The sequence below is a fragment of the Schistocerca gregaria genome, chromosome 8, assembly GCF_023897955.1.
Source record: "Schistocerca gregaria isolate iqSchGreg1 chromosome 8, iqSchGreg1.2, whole genome shotgun sequence".
Classification (NCBI taxonomy): domain Eukaryota; kingdom Metazoa; phylum Arthropoda; class Insecta; order Orthoptera; family Acrididae; genus Schistocerca; species Schistocerca gregaria.
Genome location: NC_064927.1, coordinates 242,108,415 through 242,131,905, shown reverse-complemented (window position 1 = coordinate 242,131,905; position 23,491 = coordinate 242,108,415).

Sequence of the window (23,491 nt, the reverse complement as noted above, 5' to 3'; positions counted from 1 at the left end):
TACTTTCTTTAGGGATATCCGAAGGCAAAGGTTTTCAAAAGCTGCCCTCAGACCCTACCAGAGTTAAAAGGGCGGATTATTGACGAAGTGAATGCCATACCCCGCGATATATGCGCAAGAGCTGCCCGAAACTTCAGGGATAGTCTACAACAACGTACTGTTGCTAACGGCGGCCATCTTGAGGATATTACTTTCAAAACTAAATGAATGTAAAATGGCATATTGTACTAATTTAGAAAATAAAAACATTTTTTCTCTATACATCCAGATTTACTTTTCATTGCTCCTTAAAAGGACTTTGTCGGTTCTGCCACACCCTATAGAAGAGGCACAGAAAGTAGTCGTTTTGCTTCTTGAGTAGCAAAATAACTTATGATGGGCAAAGTAGAAAGGATATAAACAGCGACCAGACAATAACAAGACGTGCATTTCTCAAACAGAGGAATTGTTAACATGTAATATGAATTTAAGCGCTAGTAAGTCTGGAGGTTTGTATGGATGTGACATCTGGACCATTAGCAGATCAGCAACAATATAATTAAACAGTTTAAAATGAGGTGCTAAGGAATGGTTATCATGAGATGAGTAAGTCGGGTAACTAATGAAATGCTACTGAAACAAGTTTTGAAGCAAAGGAATTTGTGGCCAAACTCGAGTGAAAGGAGAGGACGTTATTAAAACGCGTCCTGGGACATTAAGGAATAGTTGTTTGATGGTATATGTAAATGTGGAGCGTAAAAGTCGTAGGAGACCAAGGCTTGAACACAGTAAGCAACTTCAAATTGGTGAAGTTGGCGGTAGTTGTACAGAGATGGATATGACTGCATAGGATAGACTGTTATGGAGAGATGCATCAAAGACCACAACAATAACAACGACTGAAACTTTATAACTACCTCTGGTACGTACATATGCTCCTCATTTCATTCTTTATGGGCTGTTCTCTTCGGTTCCTTCAGTAGTACTATCGTGACATAATATGTCACAAGCTGTTAAAGTAGTAACAACGATTAGGGTTCCATATCCCCTTGCAAAGAGAAGTTCAGAAGTAAAGAGTAAAGTATAAGGCTGATACACACAAATAAACGGAACACCAACAATATGGAGAACAAATGACGCTAGCGGTGTTGATTGTTGTCGATAAAGTTTGAGCAAAATGCAAAGCTGATCGTTGCCTAGAGAGGACCTAGCTCATCATCAGCTTTGTAGTTAGGGTTTTCAGCAATTCTGTTTGTCGATAGTTCATGAGCACACTTGGCTCCCCTAACACCATGAAGAAACAAAGTAATAAAATGTGGCCTTAAATGAATGCGCGTGACACACATTAGTAATAACCTGCTGGGTTGATTTTAGCAGTGTCCAAAAGCAAATACTAATATGATAAACAGGGGTACAGCAACTGGCCACAAACGAATACTGTGGTACCTCCACAGCAAAGGCGGCAGCTGTGGCCGAGCGGTTCTAGACGCTTCAGTCCGGAACCGCGCTACTGCTGCGGTTGCAGGTTCAAATCCTGCCCCGGGCATGGATGTGTGTGATGTCCTTAGGTTAGTTAGGTTTAAGTAGTTCTAAGTCTAGGGGACTGATGACCTCAGATGTTAAGTCCCATAGTGTTTAGAGCCATTTGAACCACAGCAAAGAGGCAAGTACTCTCAACTGCGAAACAGGCACATGACTCCAATAACGATAATCATTGATATAAACCTAGAAAGTGTCTTTCACGTTAGCGTCAAAGATATGTTCATAAACGTATTACATAAAGACACTTCACGGATTGTGCTCTTCGGGCAGAAGTGTCAAACTCCTTGAATAGATCTACATCTATACTTCGTTAAGGATACTTCCATTACCACTATCATTTTTGCACTTCCGTGTACCGTTCTCGTATGCTGCATGACCTTGTCGGTAATTCTCTGTGATTAGTTCCACGTTCCATTGATAATATTCACGATGTGGAACATACAACTGAAAAAAAATTGCATATGTTGGCTGTTTATAGATTTGTAACATTTTACTTATATATTGTTGTTGTTGTTGTTGTTGTTGTCTTCAGTCCTGAGACTGGTTTGATGCAGCTCTCCATGCTACTCTGTCCTGTGCTAGCTTTTTCATCTTCCAGTACTTAGTGCAACCTACATCCTACTGAATCTGCTCAGTGTATCTATCTATCTATCTATCTATATTCGAATCCCGCTCCAGCTACTGCCGGGTCTGGGTGCTGACGAGTCCTTTCCATTTGGCTCGGTCCTCCCACCACTTTTCTTCCTCCACTTGCTGCCAGGTCACACCTCTCCTCTCAACAGATATTCTCACTCCCATTTTCCACCGTATTCTTGGGCGCCCTCTAGGTCTTTTCCCATCCATCTTCAGTTCTTCCATAATTTTGGGGAGTCTCTGCCCATGCATCCTCTTAACATGCCCATACCATCTTAATCTCTTTCTTTCAATTTCTTCTCTCATACTTTCTTGTTTGAGGTCCTTTCTAATCTCTACATTCCTCACTCTGTCCATTCTTGTTTTTCCCTTAACTGCTCTGAGAAATTACATTTGCCCTGCTTGCAGTCTGCTCCAGTCCCTTTCTGTCATTGTCCATGTTTCTCCACCATAGGTGACAATAGGGATGTAATAAATCTTATACATAAGGAGTTTTGCTCTTTCTGAAACCTCATTATTCCAAATCAAATGTTTTATTGTTTGATACAAATTGCCTCCCTTCTGTAACCTCCTTTAATTTCGTTAGTTATTCTTCCATCCCTAGATATTTCACTCCCTAAATAAGTGAAACTTTCTACCACTTTGAGGGGTTCTCCATTCAAGTTAGTGTACATGTTCAAGAATTCCTCTGGGATATGGAAGGAATTATTAAGGATAGACAAGTGTAATCTTCATTGCCCCACAGAAAAATGCGACTCTCAGAAAGGGAGGAGGAAACAAAATTAAACTTCACTGGTTTAGAGGATATGTGATGTTTTTTCAGTGGTTACAATATCGCGTCAAATTGACAGAGAACTTGACACTCTTAGCCCACTTCTGAGTACTACACTGAACTCGCTCTGGCCTGGGTGTATCCACTGATTTGATTGGGAAGAATGACATCAAGTCGTTGCACTCTCTCCTGAGGCAAACTGGCCCACCACTGTTGAACTGGTCTTTGATATCCCAAAACCTGGCTCTCAGACGGAGTACGGAGTACATGTTGTACCGGAGACAGATCTAGTGGTCTTGGCTCTCCATGGGAATACCTCAACACCACGCACACAGTTCATAGAGGCGAGTATTGTCCTGCTGAAAAATGTGACCACAAAATAAGACGCAGGGTGTTCGGGTGTACACATTGTGCCGTCACGATTTCCTCAATCACTACCAACCATGACCTGAAGTCATCCAGGTGGCTTCCATCACCATAAAGTCCCCACATGCTGTAGATGTACTCAAAGTTACAGTGGCATCTGACCGTGTTTTCACTGTGCTTGGGTGCCACTCTTGACCGATTCTTGAGCTATCAGTCGCACTTGACTGATACTACAGACAAAGTTTGCTCCACGAACAGTATCCTCCAGACTTTGTGTGGTATTACTTGGAGAGCAACCCTGCCGAGCGTTAGTGTCAGAGCATAGCAGAACCTCGTCCTCCACTGTCACTAAACAGCGATCGTACCAAACGTTCGACACTCAGCTTATTACGCCTTTGTAGACGATCATAGCCTGTCTAGGAGGCACACCAAATCGCTGGCACCCAACGCTAAACAACATCTCTTTACCTAAACTCAGAAACAAACCTTTGTTACATGATTATAAGGAGGTACTGCATAATTTCGAAATTCGCATTATTTACTTTACCCCAAGAGCAGTCTAAAACCCACACAGTAAACAATAAAAAATGTTACTGAACTTATAGGTGAAGGATCTGAGATACGTCATAGAGAGGAGCAAACATCGATCCAGAGGGCAAACCCAGGCGTGCAGCCCGACCTACAAATCCACAATAACCCAGCATGCTCCTCACTGCCTCGATGTACCTGAAAAAATACAAATAGAAGTCACGTTAACCTTATGTTATGTGGGGGCTCTCATTTCAAATTGATCTGAGTGCCTGACGCGTTTCACGGTTGCGATGAGACACCCCAGAGCACTGAATAAGTCAGCTACTTTAACATTATATTCCATAAGTGAAAATGACTTCAGCGTACTGACCCCAGAAGCAGTCGATTGCTTTGAGAAATTAAATATAATATTATAAACTATTGTTCCATACATGGAGAAAAAGAATGTCTGATGAACGAAAGTGAAGTATTCAGAAGCCATCGTAATATCATATACACGTACGCACTATAGGGAGTACTTAAATGGTTAGTGGTGCAATTGCCCGTGAGAAACAGAACTGACATCAGAGTGCTTTAGTATTGTTCGTATTTGCTGTTGTTACCAGGGCTAGTTCAGTATGTAAAATACGTGAAGAACGCCAGATGCTGGATGACCACTGCTATGGAAACGCGGATGTCTCGTACTCATGTGAACCAGTGTTAGTAGTGTCTGACATAGTTTGAAATGACATCATTGTGGGCGTGACTTCAGGCCACAACTGATAGTCATAGACGGAACCCTTACGGGCCAGTGGTAAGTTATGCACATTCTGAGTCCTCAGGCGTTATGCTTCATGTGACAGTGTCATGGTGTCACTTTCCATCAGGCAATGCTTATCAGTACATCGCACATGTCTCTATGAACCGACTGCGTGAGTCTGAGGTATTGCCATCTCCAGAAAGGTACCCAAATGTATTCTCGCTAGAACTTGTGTGGGACCAGTTCCGATGTCAACTTCATCCCAGTGCCATTATTCAAGACATCAAGGTCCGCTTACAACAGCTGTTAGCCATCTTGCTCCAGGAGAAGATACAGCGGCTTTATGAAACCATTTCCAACCGAAGGAGTGGATGCACCCAACTCAAATGGGGTGCAATGTCGTACTAAGACAAGGGCTCATATTGCTGAGTTCTTTGTAGATCTGACTGATGCAACATTACTTACCGTCTCAACGCCTGCAGTTTAATTTCGTTTCTTCCTCCCCTTCCAAATGCTTCACTTTGTTTTACAGAAAGCGTATTTCACAGTATATTTTGTTTATTTTTCATTATTATAATTGTTTTCTATCTGTACAACAATATTATGAAGCACCTCGAAGAAAACGATTTACTTACATACAGTCAGCACGGTTTCAGAAAATATCGTTCCTGTCAAACACAACTAGCTCTGTATACTCATGAAGTAACAAGTGCTATTGACAGGGGATGTCAAATTGTTTCCATATTTTTAGATTTCCAGAAGGCTTTCAACACCGTCCCTCACAAGCGCCTTCTAAGCAAACTGCGTGCCTACAGAGTATCGAATCAGCTGTGCGACTGGATTCGTGATTTCCTGTCAGGAAGGTCATAGTTCGTAGTAATAGACGGAAAGTCATCGAGTAAAACAGAAGTAATATCCGGCGTTCCCCAAGGAAGTGTTATAGGCCCTCCATTGTTCCTGATCCACAATAACGACATAGGAGACAATCTGAGTAGCCGACTTAGATTGTTTGCAGATGATGCTGTCATTTACCGTCTTGTAAAGTCATCAGATGACTAATAAGAATTGAAAAACTATTTAGATAAGAAATCTGTATGGTGCGAAAAGTGGCAATTGGCCCTGAAAAAAGAAAAGTGTGAAGTTATTCACATGAGTGCTAAAAGAAATCAGCTACATTTCGATTACTCCATAAATCACACAACTCTGAAGGCTGTAAATTCAACTAAATACTTAGGGATTACAATTACAAATAACCTAAATTGGAACGATCACATAGATAATATTGTGGGTAGAGCAAACTAAAGGCTGTGATTCATTGGCAGAACACTTAGAAGGTGCAACAGGTCTACTAAAGACGCTGCTTACACTACGCCTGTCCGCCCTATTCTGGAGTATTGCTGTGCGGCGTGGGACCCGCATCAGGTGGGACAGACGGATGACATCGAAAAAGTACAAAGAAGGGCAGCTCGTTTTGTATTATCGCGAAATAGGGGAGATGGTGCCACAGACATGATACGTGAATTGGAGTGGTAATCATTAAAACAAAGGCGTTTTTCGTTGCGACGGGATCTTCTCATGAAATTTCAATCAGCAGTTTTCTCCTCCGATTGCAAAAACATTCTCTTAGCACCCACCTACGTAGGGGGAAATGCTCATCACGATAAAATAAGAGAAATCAGGGCGCCTACAGAAAAATTTAAGTGCTTGTTTTCCCCGCGTGCTGTTCGAGAGTGGAACGGTAGAGAGAGAGCTCGAAGGTGGTTTATTGAACCCTCTGCCAGGCACTTTATTGTGAATAGCAGAGTAATCACGTAAATTTAGATGTAGATGTACCTTGTGTTCTGTTATACTCTTTTTGGTTCCCCCTCATATGTCACCTTGTAACATGTAGTTCTGAATTGCGTGCTTTTTAATGACGTGTTGCCGGGTCATACCTGCCGACTACTTCACTTCTGCACTGCTTGGAGACACGCAAGGCGATGCCTTCTGGTTGCTGCCGATGTGTGAGTTCCACGTCGAGGGACAGGACCCACGCTACAAGACTTTGGGGCTGGGCTGTACAGTATCCGTGCAGAGTAGGTTCCCGTGTCCCGAGGCGCGGTCGTCACTCACGTGGGAGACGCGTGTCAGATAGGTGGGCCCCTAGCAGCGTCCGCTATCTCGAGGGCCTCGCCACGTGTATCCTCTCGAGGCCTGATGGACTTCCTGCGGCCGGGAATAGAGGCGCGTCTGTCGCCCTCTCTGGTCGAATCTGGCGCCGTAAACTATGAATGCGCTGGCTGTCTCCATGTACGGAATATCTGCGAGGGCAACTCCTAAGTAAATGCAATTTTTTCTGATCTGTATATTGACAGCACTTGCTGCCAATAGCACGCCTTAATCTTACTGTTGTCCTCGCGCGTTACCTGTGTTGGTTCAGTGGATAGCTCTATCCGTAGTAATTTAAGAGCATTCCATAATGAGTATCCCGTTATCCGTATGCAGCGTGGAAGAACTAAACATATGACCCTATACTCCGCTGCGGACGGAACTTCACTTACGACCATCTTTTCAGCCTTCCGCCGTTCCTTCGCGACTGTAGTGGGTAAAGAATAATTATCGACAAACCTCCGCATTACATCAAAATTGTCTGATTTCCTCCTCATCGCCATTCGCGAGAAGTATGTAGGAAGATCTTTATAACTTGCCCAGTGCTATCTGCAAACCACTTGAGTCCCTTTAGCATCTCCGTAATACTGTCTCGCAAACTAAACAATCCCGCGGCCCTCTTCGCTGGATCTTCTTTCCTTCTTCTGTTAATCTTACATGGTAAGGATGCCAGACTGACGAGCAATACACAACAATCGGACGAACGAGTGTTTCGCATAGCACTTCTTTTTCTTATGAATTATGTGGCCTTGAGATTCTCCACACGAATCTTAGCTGGCATCTACTTTCCATGTTATTTGTTTTACGTGTTCATTTCACTTTACATCGAACCAGATATTTACTCCTATGAACTTTACTGTAGTAACTGTGAAAGGGCAGTGTTAAATTTCCCAGGATTGAGTCGGTAGATAAACGTAGACTGCAACACGCTCACACCCTCTCTACACACATGACTTGAGATAAACTATGATGCTTGTCGTTCTTAAGGAGCGTTAATTAGGATGAGACTCAACAAATATAGATCCACATGGCTTGAAATATATATTTGCACTATAGGGCGCGCAACAGCAAACACGAAATTATAATAATTAATGTAGACTATGACGCAACAGATAGGAGCAAGTGTTTAAAGAAGAAGGCTTTCTGTTATCTTACATTACTTTCTCGCAAACTTTCCCTGAGTAACTACTAATGATGAGTTGACATAAATCCTCTGGAATGGGACAGACGGTGCAGCTCAAAAATAAGTTTGTTAACATTTTAATTATGGCTCCATTTGCCACCAATTTGTCATTGTCATCCAAACATAAACACACAAGCAACATAGATTATTAAGAGTATGAAGTAACATGTAACCAACTGGGCGATCCATTAACACCAAAGAATTGAAACGCACTAATATGCCTACTCGAGAAAGATTGGGGAACACCTGAACATTGAAAGGGCGGACACAGAGCAATCAACTTTGCACTGGTTCACTCACATAATAAGGGGAAACATCATGCTTCACGAGCACTGTCAACAACGTGTTAGCAATAAACTGAGAAGATAGAGTGTGACTATTCTATGGCCAGGCACGACGTGACAGAAATATGGCAAGTGCAGATTTAACCATACTAGAGGACAATACTTAGGCATATAGGTAGGCATTCGACTTGAAGAGCTGAGTACTATTATCAGAAAAAACTGATTCAGACATTCAGTAGCAAGATGGGGATACTTTTTCAATCTCTATGTGGATTCCATGCAAAGATTCGAAGTTTTGGATTAAAATTCACTATACCTGTTCGTTAACTCTATCCAGAATTCGTAGAAGGTAACGGAGACATATAATAACAATCTAAGGAAAATGGCAGGCCTAAAGGCCTCGTGGTGGCACATAGTGGGCTACTACGAAGATTCGCAGAAACTCTATTAGCAGTTACGAATATTTACGTTATTAGATAAGCGCTGAAGGGAGGAGCATCTGATATTTACTGCATGTGTGGTAGGCTCAGATACCAACGAACACCATGTGGGAAATTGATGAACGAAGGTAAAAGTCCCTCAGAAGTCACCAACCGTTTCCAAGTATATGGAGACCAGTTGGAAATAACATTGGATAAATCACTGAAAATCGCGATGAATTTAGTTACCCACAAGATCAGAGAAACCATAACCCCGCTGGACCGCCAGTCACGCGATGGCAGTTCAGAAAAGAGCAAACCGTTCTCGTGGAAGCTGTAATTATTTTGAGTCGTGGGAACAACTGAAAGAAAAGCAACCACAGTAAGATTCTTCAATATATACTGTGATTGAGCATTATTAATCACCTCGAAGGAAACGATTTATTGACAAATAACAGTCACGGATCCAGAAATATCGTTCTTGTGAAACACTGCTAGTTCTTTATTCGCACGAAGTAATGAGTGATATCGACAGGAGACGTCTAATTGATTCCATATTTTTAGATATTCAGAGGGCATCGTTCCTCAAAAGCGACTTCTAATCAAACTGCGTGCCTACGTAGTATCGTCTCAGTTGTGTGATTGGTTCGTGATTTTCTGTCAGAAAGATCACAGTTCGAATTATGAACGGAAAGTCATTGAGTAAAATAGACTTACTATCTGGCATTCCCAAAGGAAGTGTTATAGGCCCTCTATTGCCCCCGATCTTCATAAACGATTTAGAAGACAATCTTAGCAGTCCTTTTAGATTGTTTGCAGATGAAGATGCTATTTTATCATCAGATGATCAAATTGAATTGCAAAACGATTTAAACAAGATATTTCCATGGTGCAAAAGATGGCTACGTGTAAAGTCATCCACATGAACACTAAAATAATCGGATAAATTTCAGTCACACAATAAATCACACTAATGTAAGGATTGTAAACTTAAGTAAATAATTAGAGGCTACAGTTTAGAGTAACTGAAATTGGAATGATCACATAGATAATGTTGTGGGGAAGGCTAAACAAATGTACGTGATAATTGGCAGAATACTTCGAAAATACGACAGGTGTACTAAAGGGACCGCTTACCATATGCTTCTCCGCCCTCTTCTCGTGTACTTCTCTCGGGTACGGGCTGCGCATCAGATAGGATTGACGGAGGACAAGAAAAAAGTTCAAAGATGCGCAGCTCGTTTCACATTATCACGAAATAGACGAGAGAACCCCACGAATTGGGCGGGTAGTCATTAAAACGAAGGCGTTTTTCACTGCAGCAGGGCCTTGTCATGAAATTTCAGTCACCAGCTGTCTCCACAGAGTGTGAAAACATTTTGTTGGCGCCCACCTACGTAAGGGGGAAATGACAATCCTAATAAAGTTAGAGAAATCAGAGCTCTCACAGAAACATTAAGTGTGCGTTTTATCACGCGCTCGTCGAGAATGGAGCGCTACGGAAGTAGATTAAAGATGGTTCGACGAACCCTGTGCCAGGCACTTAATTGTGAATGGCAGAGTAGTCATGTGTATATAGATGTAGTCAAAAAAATCTCCGTGCCATCATGAGGCTGTAATGAAAATAGGTAACATTCGTTTTGAAATATCAGCTGTCTAGAAGATATAAAGGAGAGGAAAAAGAACAAAGTTAGGGCACACATTTAGTGGTATATGAGATATCACTTGCGTTGTCAAAGAGGTGCAGGAGCGAACATAAGTTCAGGGCACTCTCTTGTCCTTCGGGTGGGAAACTGCCCATAAACGCGGAGGGAACAGCAATGGTCAACGGCATGAGGATGCGGAAGGCAATGGAAACCACTGCATTAGAGACACATAACGTGTATCCACTCTACATGTGGCCTGTAACTGAAAAACTGTCATTATGATCTCTCCATTACCAAAAGATTCTATAATAGTCCCCCATTCGGATCTCCGGGAGGGGACTGCCAAGGAGGAGGTAACCGTGGGAAAAAGATCGAATAAAGAACGACAGGATAACGTTCAACGAGTCGGGGCGTGGAATGTTAGAAGTTTGAACGCGGTACGGCAGCTAGAAAATGTGAAAAGGAAAATGCAAAGGCTCACTCTAGATACAGTAGGGGTCAGTGAAATGAAATGAAAGAAGACAAGTATTTCTGGTCAGATGAGTATAGGGTAATATGAATAGCAGTAGAAAAGGGTATAACGGGAAAAGGATTCGTTATGAATAGGAAGGTAGGGCAGAGAGTGTTTTACAGTTAACAGTGTGAGTAGGCTATTTAGGTTTTTATTTTGGTAACGCCACGTAGCGCTCTATATGAAAATCACTGACTGCGCCGTGTGCAGTCTGTGGCTGGTTGGCATTGTTGAAATATTCTCCATTGTAGTGTTGGGCAGTTAGAGATGTGAACAGCGGGTAGTGTTGCGCAGTTGGAGGTGAACCGCCAGCAGTGGTGGATGTGGGGAGAGAGATGGCGCACTTTTGACAGCGGATGATCTGGACGTGTGTCCATCAGAGACAGTAAATTTTTAAGACTGGATGTCATGAACTGATATATATATATATATATATATATATAATGACTTTTGAACACTATTAAGGTAAGTACATTGTTTGTTCTCTATCAATATCTTTCATTTGCTTAGTATGCCTATCAGTAGTTAGAATCTTTTATTAAGCTGGCAGTATTGGCGCTCGCTGTTCTGTTTGCAGTAGTTCGAGTAACAAAGATTTTTGTGAGGTAAGTGATTCATGAAAGGTGTAGGTTATTGTTAGTCAGGGCCATTCTTTTGTAGGGATTTTTGAAAGTCAGATTGCGTTGCGCTAAAAATATTGTGTGTCAGTTTAGTGTTGATCAGAACAGGTAAAGAGCGAAATGTCTGAGTACGTTCAGTTCTGCTCAGCTGTTTGAAAATCAAATAACGCAAGATGTTTATCAGGACAACCATTCATTAATTTTTCTAAGGGGACGTTTCAACAGTTCAGTGATACCGTTGTTCCTTTCAGAATCGACTGTAAGCCAGTACCGACAACGATAGTTCAGGTATACATGCTGATGTCGCAATCTGACGATGAAGAGATGGAGAAAGTGTATGAGGATACTGAAACGTTAATACACTACCTAAAGGGAGACGAAAATGTAATAGTCATGGAGGGCTGGAATGCAGTTGTAGGGGAAGGAGTAGAAGAAAATGTTACAGGAGAGTATGGGCTATGGACAAGGAATGAGAGAGGAGACAGACGAATTGAGTTCTGTAATTACTTTCATCTAGTAATGGCGGATACTCTGTTCAAGAATCAAAAGAGGAGGAGGCATCCTTTTAAAAGGCGGGGAGGTATGGGAAGACTACAGATAGATTACGTCATGGTCAGACAGAGACTCGGAAATCAAATGTAAGGCGTACCCAGGAGCAGATACAGACTCAGAACACAATGTACCAATGATGGAGAGTAGGCTGAAGTCTAAGAACTCTGCATGCGTGTGGATTTCTCTCGCCTGACTACACGCTTCTCCCACTGTCAGGTCAACCTATTTGGGCTGGGAGATGGAGAAACAGCTGACACGCCGTATTAGATGGCAATAACGTCACTATGGAACGCTGAACCAGTGTGTGGTAATTACATGACGGACAGGATTGCGCTACGAACGTAACTTCCTTTTAGTGAAAATTGAATCGGTTGGTTGTGGATAATTTCCTCTTGCATATGTTTCAACGTTCTTCGTGTGTTGTTTTATGAATGCAGTGTTGTATGCAGTCTCCCAATCTTGGCTCCATATTTGTTGTTTTCCGTAAGATTACAAACTCACATTTTCACAATCCTAAATAAGGCACCATCTTAGTTATGACTCAAGTTTAATATGCTGAAATTTCAATGATCAATTTTAGAATAAATTTCCCAATATAAACTGATTTATTTCTTTTTATTTAAATTCTCTTATATATATGTGTGTGTGTGTGTATATATCACCGGTTGTCGTATGACTATCAAAAGATTATAATTAATGTTAGTCTGGTTGGGAATTTGGAAAGCTAGACTGGATACCTGGTGAAACAGTTGCTGAGTAATGCAAGGTTAACTTCTCCAGACAGCCCACAGCTTTTAACCAGCTTTTATTGTCTATCAGCACCGCTTTCATAACAAATTAATGCAGCAACGTTACACCCTATACAAGTTATGACTCGAATGTTGTAATTTTTTGGTCTTTTATCGCCTACAAAATCTTTAAATTCTTTGGGCATGATGCTGTAAAGCCATTCTATAGCAGATTTACGTGACAGAAGAAAATGGGCATGTGACTTACTCTGAGGCAGAAGAATCCTTACTCTTATCGATGACTGCAGTACATACGTCAAAGCGTAAACATCATCTGTTGAAAGACGTGGTCTGATTTATTTTTATTTATTGGATTTAAATTCCCCCGTGCAGGAGGTGGGGAGGGGGGGGGGGGGGGTGGCAGCAGCGTAATATACTGCTATACAGCCCAAAGAAAACGTAAAAAACATAATGAGAATAGAAACAAAAAGAAAAACAGACGATAAAACTGTGACATTGTAAAAAACTGTAAAATCGAGGTAAGTTGTGGAATTTAAAATATAAAAACACTGTGGTGACTATGCGGATGAAGAGACACAAGAAGTATACAGACACAATTAAAAAACACTGCGACAGTCTGGTTTCTGTTGCAATAATTCGAGGCGTTGATGTTACGTAAGCATTATACGAAAATCACAGCAAATTATCGAATGAAAACCTTCACTCGACATGTCATTTTTTATGCAACACTATTTCCTTGAACGTTCATGTAACCAGCTATTTCACCAATCTCTGAGCTATCCTTGTTTTAGTAATAACAAATGATAATTTTTAAAAGACTGGTAGTCTAATATAACATGTCAGTACCGGCGCTATAGGTCGTTCGTAAAAAACATTTTACGTGTGTGCCATCTCCCTGCAATATTCATTATCTGTTATCGATAACACTGTGCTATGCGTCCACAGAATGTGGTCCTATTCGGGCCGTTCTTTCTCTGATCGTCACAGTTTCTCACCACGTGTATTTTCTTCTTAGCATTTCCTTTTATTTGAGTGTGATTCTGACACATTCAGTTGCCTGATTCCAGTCTATCACTCGTATTATGTGATTGCTTAATAGATGTTGAGGAATCCTATCCTTCTCTTTGGAAAAGAACAGACATTATGTTCATTTTCAAATGCTACTGACGATGGATCGCGAGACCTCATCTTTCTATGCAAAAAGCTACTGGATCTATCAACTGCATTTATGCTACGAGCAAATAGTTGAGGATGAACAGCGCTAAAACTACGATTATTCAGGACTGTAGGAAGTTACAACGATCGAAAAAAAGCGGCCCCCATGCCGGAAAAAGCGGCAGCGTCACATCACACTGCTCAATTAAATATCGCGCTGTATCGAGTAGTTTCTAAAAGGTCCAAGCAAAGTCGACAGGTTTCGAGTAGTGGCGGACCACGCTGTTGTAGTGAAAATTTGCACTCTGTGGCCGACCCTGTATTACACGATCCATACGTGTGCTGTTCGAAAGAAGGACACTGCAATGAGGCGACTGCGTCTCACAGAGTCCATCCGAGCAGGAGATTCGCATTAAGTAACGACCTGCAGCTGTTGTAAATAAACTGTGCTAATTACTGATATGCTAACGATTTCACTTCCTTACTCGAACAGTTCCCACGAAAAACTAAAACGGCCTAGTTCACTAATTGCCGGTTTCGCTATCCAAAGACAATTTAACTCGGAGCTAGCGCGCAAGAAGTTGCCGGACCGCGGATTATGCCGTCAGGAAGGCCGTTCACGGCGAAGAAAAATTGAGGTTTACCGAAGGCGTCCAAGTGATTGGAGAGACCAATTTTCCTCGCTAGTGTTTGGAACGTGGCACTTATTAAGGCAGCCAATCCAGCATGTAATTACCACTCACAGCTGCGGACAAGGCGGTAATCTTGCAGTTTTATGGATTGTAATGGGTATAAAACAAAGTGCCTTGTTTTCGCAATCCGTGACGGCTCTTCGAAGCCGCGATGAGGAATCGCGGCCGTTAATCAATCGCCCCCTAGCAATCGCAAACAGCGTCCGGCCACTTATCTGTAATTCCGCGCCCTAAGTCGACAATTAGAGCAATTTATCTGCCGTTCGCCGTCTCGTGACGGCCGAGTGTGCAATTAATAGCGCAGCTACGCGTGGCCACTGCGCCGCCAGATGGATTCTCTAGACGCGGGGAGTGGCTAGCAACACGCGCAGCTGTGATGCGCTGCGGGCAAGTCTACGTGGCCGCCTGTTGCAGCTGCGCTCTACACTGTAGTGCAGTGGTTCCCAATCTTTCTGAGATGGTTACCCGCTAGCGCAGTCACATAAAGGGTAGTACTCGCCACGACTCCCTCCCCTCCCCCTCCACCAATCATCACACCATTTACAAATAATCAAACTTTATAATGAAAACAAATTTCCTTTGAATACTTCATCTTTTTTTTTAAAAAAAAGAATAATCAAAGATAAATAATATTTAGTTTTTGTAGTTGTTTTCTAAAACTCAATAACTAATGCGTCAGTGAAATAATGGTTACTTCTCATTTATAACTTCCTTTTTTTTATGGAGACCCGGCATGCAGGGAAGTGAAGACATAAACTGCTATTATAATTTTCTTTTCAGTTTATTGTCGCATTTGCTTTTGTAGTGATTACCAAATACATTTACTCTGAAGATATTCTAAAACGGAATGAAACTGATAGTCATTTTAATCAGAAATGCGATTAACGAATGAAGTGCAAAAATATTAATTCCTGCTATGTAGCAGGAAATACTTACAGCTCCGGGAAGACATTTTCGTCAGATATTTAGCATTTCTTGTGTATATATGTTTACAGAGTGAAAAGTATTTAAACCGACAAACTCTGGGAGGTTGTAGGGGACATAAAAAGAAATATTTTTCCCTAATGTCATTTTTTCCTGTGAGGATTATTTAAACCGGGGAGGCCGTATTACGCTCTTCAGTTGTTAGAGGTCATATTACGATCTTTAGTAGTAGGCAACTGCTGTCCACCAGTGTGGTAGTGCATTGTCTCTGTTTACTAACGGAGAGATACACCTGGAGTAAGTACACTGATATGGTTGGTGCGTAATACGTAGCACGCCACAACGGACGAGCTGCACAGCGGGTTTATCAACAACAATATCCTAATCACCGTATCCCGCATCATACTTCTCCCCGGGGGCATGGGTGTGTGTGTTTGTCCTTAGTTTAATTTAGGTTAACTAGTGTGTAAGCTTAGGGACTAATGATCTTAGCAGTTAAGTCCCATAAGATTTCACACAAATTTGAACATCATACGACCTTTGCTGCTGTGTACCAACGTCTGCGTGAGACCGGGTCATTTAGCAGATTACCTGGGCAGTGAAGCCATCGCACGGTAAGAAAGCTGCAAATTGAGGAAGCTGTCTTGCAGCATATGGAGCAGGATCTTTCAATCAGCACTCGTGCAACTGCACGTAACATGGGGACGAATCAGACGAATGTAAGAACAGTCCTTCGAGAGCAATTGTTACTTACATTTCACTTACATCATGTCCACAACCTGGAACCATTTGATTATCCACCAAGATCACAGTTTTCGCAGTGGTACCTGGAACAGTGTGAAATGCATCCTACATTTCTATCCTCTGTGTTGTTTCCCGGGAGTGATGGAGGCCTCAACATGCACATTTCGTATGTTTGGAGTGAGGATAACCCACATGCAACTGTTACTAGCGCTCATCGAGTGCGGTTCTTCGTTAATGTGTGGGTCGGCTTGTTGGGCCGTATCTGCTACCTATGCCATTAAATGGCAGGCACTATTACAATTTTCTCGCCAGAACATTGCCAGAATTGCTGGAAGACGTCCCGCTCCCTACAAGACAACGCATGTAGTTCCAACATGAGGGGCGCCGGCACATTTCAGTCGTCGTATGCGTCGATTCCTGGACCGACGGTTCCCAGAAACGTGGATTGGCCGTGGTGGTCTTGCACCATGGCCTGCTCGATCCCAAGATATGTCCCCTCTGGACTTTTTTATGTGGGGCTAGATGCCCAACCCTGTTTACGCAACTCCTGTTGCATCAGAAGAGGACCTGGTTGCCCGGATAGTAGCAGAAGCAGGAACAATTTAGGGTACTCCAGGGGTTTTCGCCCATGTCGAACAGAACATGATCCGACGGTGTAACCTTTGTTTACGTGTCAATGGAGGTATTGTTGAAAATCTATTGTAATTGAAATTGAATTGTGTTAATGTGTTGTCTCTTGGTCATAAAAAAATGGAAAATATTTTCTTGGTTTAATTTAATTGCCGCCAGAGAAACCTTCCTCTACCGGTTTAAATACTCCTCGTAGCAAAAAATGACATTAGGGAAAAATATTTGTTTTGATGTCCCCTTCAATCTCCCAGAGTTTGTCGCTTTAAATACTTTTCATACTGTATGTTTCAACTTTATTGTTATAGATGCTCGGTACAAAGTACGTGTGTAGTGGGTGTACTATGCGAGGAAGATGTTGATAGATTCTTTTCTAGGTTGTAACCTTCACTGCATTGTGTTAAGCATTAAAGTCAATATGTAAAAAAAAAGTTGTTGTTGTTGCTTAGGTATTCAGTACATAAGTTTTGATAATAGTAATCAGTTTTCAAAAGCAACTCAATTTCTTGTATGAAGTGCAATCAAAATCTCGTTTAGGCCCCACAAGAAAACATCATTTTACCTTTCAAGCCTCACGTTGCATAACACAGTTGTGGAAGAAATCATACTTTATTTGTTTCACTAACAAATCTGTTAAAAAAGCCTGTAAGACAAACATATGGAAGGAGACCATGGAGAAGTTTGGAAAGGGAATTAAAATTCTAGAAAAAAAAAAAAAAATTGAAGAAGAAAGAGCGTTCTCCGTCTGTCAACCGATCCTACCCAAACCACCCCACCCACCCGCCCCTAATTTCATTTGCCATCTTACTCCTCACCTTTTCCTACAACAACTCACTCTCCATCACACTATTGTGCACTTATGTCCACTCATCTGGGCGTCTCCCTTCCCCACCAACTCACCACACACACACGATGAAATACTCCATCACTATTTCATGATTCTTGCATGGCATATAAATACACTGCGACATAAGTAACTAGAATAACACATGAAACTACATATCAGAAAAAGCACAGGGAAAAGACAAACTAGTGACAGAAATCAATACACATTACGAAGTATACAGATAAACATTTAACAGTGGTATACGAGAAAGTGTGCTCTGTAAAACTTAAAAATGCATAGTTCGTCAAAGCAGTGGAAAATTAAACTACCAAATATGTATGAAGAAAGAAACCAAACACAAGCAAGTAGACGGCATTTCCTAATGTAGGATAGAACCCAAGGAAAAATTACCGTAAGTAAAAACCAATGAACTGTTTTTCTATCTTAAAAACAAATCAAATTGTAAATATCTTTAATTACAGACCTCCGATTACGCATCACCTCGATAAAGGTTAGAAAACACGAATTTTCTTGTAGTTGTAACGACGTAACGAAAATATTCTTGGCCGCACATATGAAGAAAACAAAAAGACTTGGGAAAGGATGGGGAAGATTACTTGAAAAGAGTGGATAACTTCTTCGAAAGGGCATATGAGTTTGCCATAAGAAAAGTAAAACAAGCGTGATTTCGTGCACTCGCATTCAATTAGGTGATGCTGAGGGGATTAGATAGGAAAATGAGAGTGGGTGTGTTTTGGTAATCGGTAGTATGTAACTAAGAATAGCTGAAATAGAGAGTATATGAAATTTATATTGTCAATAGCAACAAATTCTTTTTAAATGATGTACTGTATAACAATGCTAAAAATTAGAAGATTATAGATGATAAACAATGAAGAGGCACTGAAACTTGCCTTGAAAATGGAAATTTATAATAGATTTTGATTAGGAGGAAGGATAAATTCATGAAACTGATTGTGAGGCGTTAATGAATAAATAGTTAGGTGACGTGGTAAGTGCAGGGGAGGAGAAGTGTAGAGCTACTGCAGTTAGCTTAAAATGATAGTTTTACATAAATGAAGTGACTTGTACAGGACGGAGTAGCATAGAGATCTGCTTCACAGTGGTCCTCGGACTGCGTATCACTACAACAACATAGCCGCGCTTCGATGACAGATTATTACACCGGCTTCCGGATGTTTATGCTTTTGTGCTATCGTAAGTGTATTCTTACATTACTTCAATTGTATTTACCAGTTGGACATGCTTTGTAGAACCTTCATTAACTAATCGAAGAGTTTTTCATAGTTTGGTTTGGCGCCCTTGTAATCACGGACATTTACCCCACATATGGAGAAAAGTAGAAGCGTAAACCACTGATTTTGTTATTTTTAATAGCAGAGCCCGTACTTTTATTCACTAACCTTCAAAAACACCATGACCCCTCTCCCCCGTTAACTCCATGTGCAGCCACAATCGATACACTGTTTCATATACAATATACAGTGAAACATGCATGCGTGTTGTGTTGCTACTAATACTTGTGACCGTACTAATATGACAAGAGCTACTGTTGCACTTGATTTAATAACACACACAAAATGATGAAATATGGTAAGAATCCTTGTTCTGCGTACAGATGGAGGAACTGGGAGCACAAGAAGTGGGCTGTAAAGTACACTAGTAAACATTAAACGTTCATATACTCCTATTGTACATGAATTGCAGATATCAAAGTTGCATGCATCAAAAATAAAAATAAAATGATCAAGTAAATTATGTAGGAGTTATCCACGTATGAGCAGTCAAAAGATGTGACCACAAATGACGATATTACAAGAATAGCTGCTGACCTCAACCTTTACTTTATATAGCCAGGTGGGAAGTAAATTCTCCTCTCTTTTTCTCTCTTTCTTTCCCTCCCTCCCCTTCCCCCCCTCTCTTCCAATTTTTTGCGACAGAACAAATTTTGGGAAACGTAAAATCTATTCGAAATAAATTATCGAATAGAGTGTATTAGAATTACCTTGGGAATATGTCGAATAAAGTGGCATGCATCTTTCACAACACAAATATCCGTGTTAGTTTCCGTTCTTATTATGCACTAAATAGCATCAACCATTGTGAAAGTGTTCAATTATTCTGGTATGTGAAATAAACTGAGGAGACTGCGAGAGTTTTACTATAGCCAAAAGGGGCGAACTTTTTAAGACACGTTTTAAGGAATATATCAGACAGACTGAGAGTAATCTATATACCTTTTTTACACATTTGAGAGAAAACAGGTACTCCACATTAGATGTAAACAATGCATTTAAGTTTTGGGGTAGAAGTTATAAGGGAAAAACATACCTTACGAACCAACGCACACGAGGAACAACTTTATCTCATTATGACATAGTAGTGTTACAATATCTTATGTGCACACTGTCTGATACACATTAAACAACTTTTACCTGCCGCACAGTTCTTAACGAATCCACTAAATATTTGATGTAGCAATGACGAATACAAGTAACGTTATTGTGAGCAGTTTTAACTTAACACCCGACTCAAATGGCTCTGAGCACTATGGGACTTAACATCTATGGTCATCAGTCCCCTAGAACTTGGAACTACTTAAACCTAACTAACCTAAGGACATCACACAACACCCAGTCATCACGAGGCAGAGAAAATCCCTGACCCTGCCGGGAATCGAATCCGGGCGCGGGAAGCGAGAACGCAACCGCACGACCACGAGCTGCATACCACACCCGACTCAAAATTTATGCCTTCTTGTGAAACAGTTTGCTTCTCAACTTCTCCTTTGATGACCAACTTTTGCACCTCACATTCCTTAACAAAAGAAAAATCCAAAATTTTCATATCATACGAACTTGTATGGAACTCTGGCTGTATCTTCAAACTTACGCACTTCCAGTTAGCTATGTAAACCTAATTTATTCTTTTCTGTCTAACCACCTGTTCTTTGTCATTACTAACAACGCCAATTCCTGTTCTTTTATGTTACTACGGGTGTGCCCAAAGCCGTTGTCATCCCGTTTCTTTTTATCTTCTTTATACATATGATACGTCAAAACAACTCCCTTCCAGTCAACCTCCTTCAATATACCGATACTTTCCAAGCTCTTTACCCATTATTTAAAATATCCCAACGATCCCTACAACTCCTTCTTAAGCAGTATTCGTCTTGGTGTAACAAATGGCGCCCGAATAGAAACCCTGCGAAACACAGACATTAACTGTATAACGAATCATCCGTATCTTCGGTATAAATTTCTTGTACCTAACGGTTTACTATCTTTCTATGCAATTGACTAACACTTTTAAACATCTTGGACTAACCCTTAGCAGACAACTTATATTCCAAACCTCACCTAGCAACTGTTGTTGTTGTTGTGGACTTCAGTTCGGAGACTGGTTTGATGCAGCTCTACTACTGTATCCCGTGCAAGCTTTTTCATCTCCAAGTAATCACCGCAACCTACATCCTTCTGAATCTGCTTAGTGTATTTATCTCTTGGTCTCCCTCTACGATTTTTACCCTCCACGCTACCCTCCAATACTAAATCGGTGATCCCTCGATTCCTCGGAACATGTCCTACCGAGCGATCCCTTCTTCTAGTCATGTTGTGTCACAAATTCCTCTTCTTCCCAGTTCTATTTAGTACCTCCTCATTAGTTACGTGATCTATCCATCTGATTTTCAGCATTCTTCTGTAGCACCATATTTCGAAAGCTTCTAATCTCTTCTTATCTAAACTATATATCGTATATGATTCACTTACATACATAGCTACTCTCCATACAAATACTTTCAGAAAAAACTTCCTGACCCTTAAATCTATACTCGATGATAACAGATTCCACTTCCTCAGAAACTCTTTCCTTGCCGTAGCATCTCTTCATTTTATATCCTCTATACTTCGACCATGATCTGTTACTTAGCTTCTTAAATAGCAAAACCCGTCTACTACTTTGTCTTATTTCCTAATCTAATTCTTTCAGCATCACTTGATTTCATTCGACTACATTTCAGTATCATCGTTTTGCTTTTGTCGATGTTCATCTCATATCCTCCTTCCAAGATATTGTCCATTCTATTCACTGCTCTGCCAAATCCTTTGCTGCCTCTGACAGAATTACAATGTCATCGGCGAACCTCAAAGTTTTTGTTTCTTCTCCATGGATTTTAATTCCTACTACAAATTTTTCGTTTGTTTCCTTTACTGCTTGCTCAGTATACAGACTGAATAACATCCGGGATACAGCCCTCTCTCACTCCCTTCCCAACCACTGCTTCCCTTTCATGCCCCTCGACTCTTATAACTTCCCTCTGCTTTCTTTACAAATTGTAAATGCCCTTTCACTCCCTGGATTTGATCCCCGTCGCCTACTAAATTTGAAAGAGAGTATTCCAGTCAACATTGACAAAAGCTTTCTCTCAATCTACAAATGCTAGAAACGTACGTTTTGCCTTTCCTTAATCTGTCTTCTAAGATAATTCGTAGGGTCAGTATTGCCTCACGTGTTCAAGCATTTCTACTGAATCCAAACTGACCTTCCCCTATGTCGGATTCTACTGGTTTTTCCATTCGTGTGTAAAGAATTCGTATTTGTATTTTGCAACCGTGACTTATAAAACTGATAGCTCGCCAATTTTCACACCTGTCAACACTTGCTCTCTTTCGGATTGGAATTATTACATTCTTCTGGAAGTCTGAGAGTATTTTGCGTGCCTTATACATCTTCCTCACCAGGTGGTATAGTTTTGTCAGGGCTGCCTACGCCAAGGCCAGTAGTTCTAATGGAGTATTGTCTACTCCTTGTGCCCTCTTTCGACTCAGGTCTTACAGTGCTCTGTCAAATTCTTCATGCAGTATTAGATTTCCCATTTCATCTTCATCTACGTCCTCTTCCATTTCCATGATATTACCCTCAAGTACATCGACCTTGGATAGACCCTCGATATATTCCTTCCACCTCTCTGCCTTCCCTTCTTTGCTTAGAACTAGTTTTCCATTTGAGCTCTTGATATTCATACAAGTGGTTCTCTTTTCTCAAAAGATCTCTTTAATTTTCCTATAGGTAGGATCTATCTTACCGCTAGTGATAGATGCCTCTACGTCCTTACTTTTGTTCTTACATTTATCCTCTAGCTATCCTCGCTTAGCTATTTTGCTCCTCCCATCGATCTCATTTTTGACACGTTTTTTTGCCTGCTTCGTTTACTGCATTTGTTTATTTTCACCTTTCATTAATTAAATTCAATACCTCTTCTGTTACCCAATGATTTCTACTAGCCCCGTCTTTTTACCTACTTGATCCTCTGCTGCCTTCATTAATTCATCTCTCAGTCGGGAACCGCGCGACTGCTACGGTCGCAGGTTCGAATCCTGCCTCGGGCATGGATGTGTGTGATGTCCTTAGGTTAGTTAGGTTTAATTAGTTCTAAGTTCTAGGCGACTGATAACCACAGATGTTAAGTCGCATAGTGCTCAGAGCCATTAATTCATCTCTCAAAGCTACCCATTCTTCTTATACTGTATGTCTTTCCCCCGGTCTTGTCAATCGTTCCCTAATGCTCTCTCTGAATCTCGCTACAACGTTTGGTTGTTTTAATTCATCCAGGTCTCAAATCCTTAAATTCTTACCTTTTTGCAGTATCTTTAAGTTTTAGTCTACGGTTCATAACCAATAGATTGTGCCCTGGAAAAGTCTTATAATTTAAAACCTGGTTCCTAAATCTCGATCTTACCATTATATAATCTATCTGAAACCTTCCAGTGTCTTCAGGCCTCTTCCACGTATACAACCTTCTTTGATGTTTCTTAAACCAAGTTCTT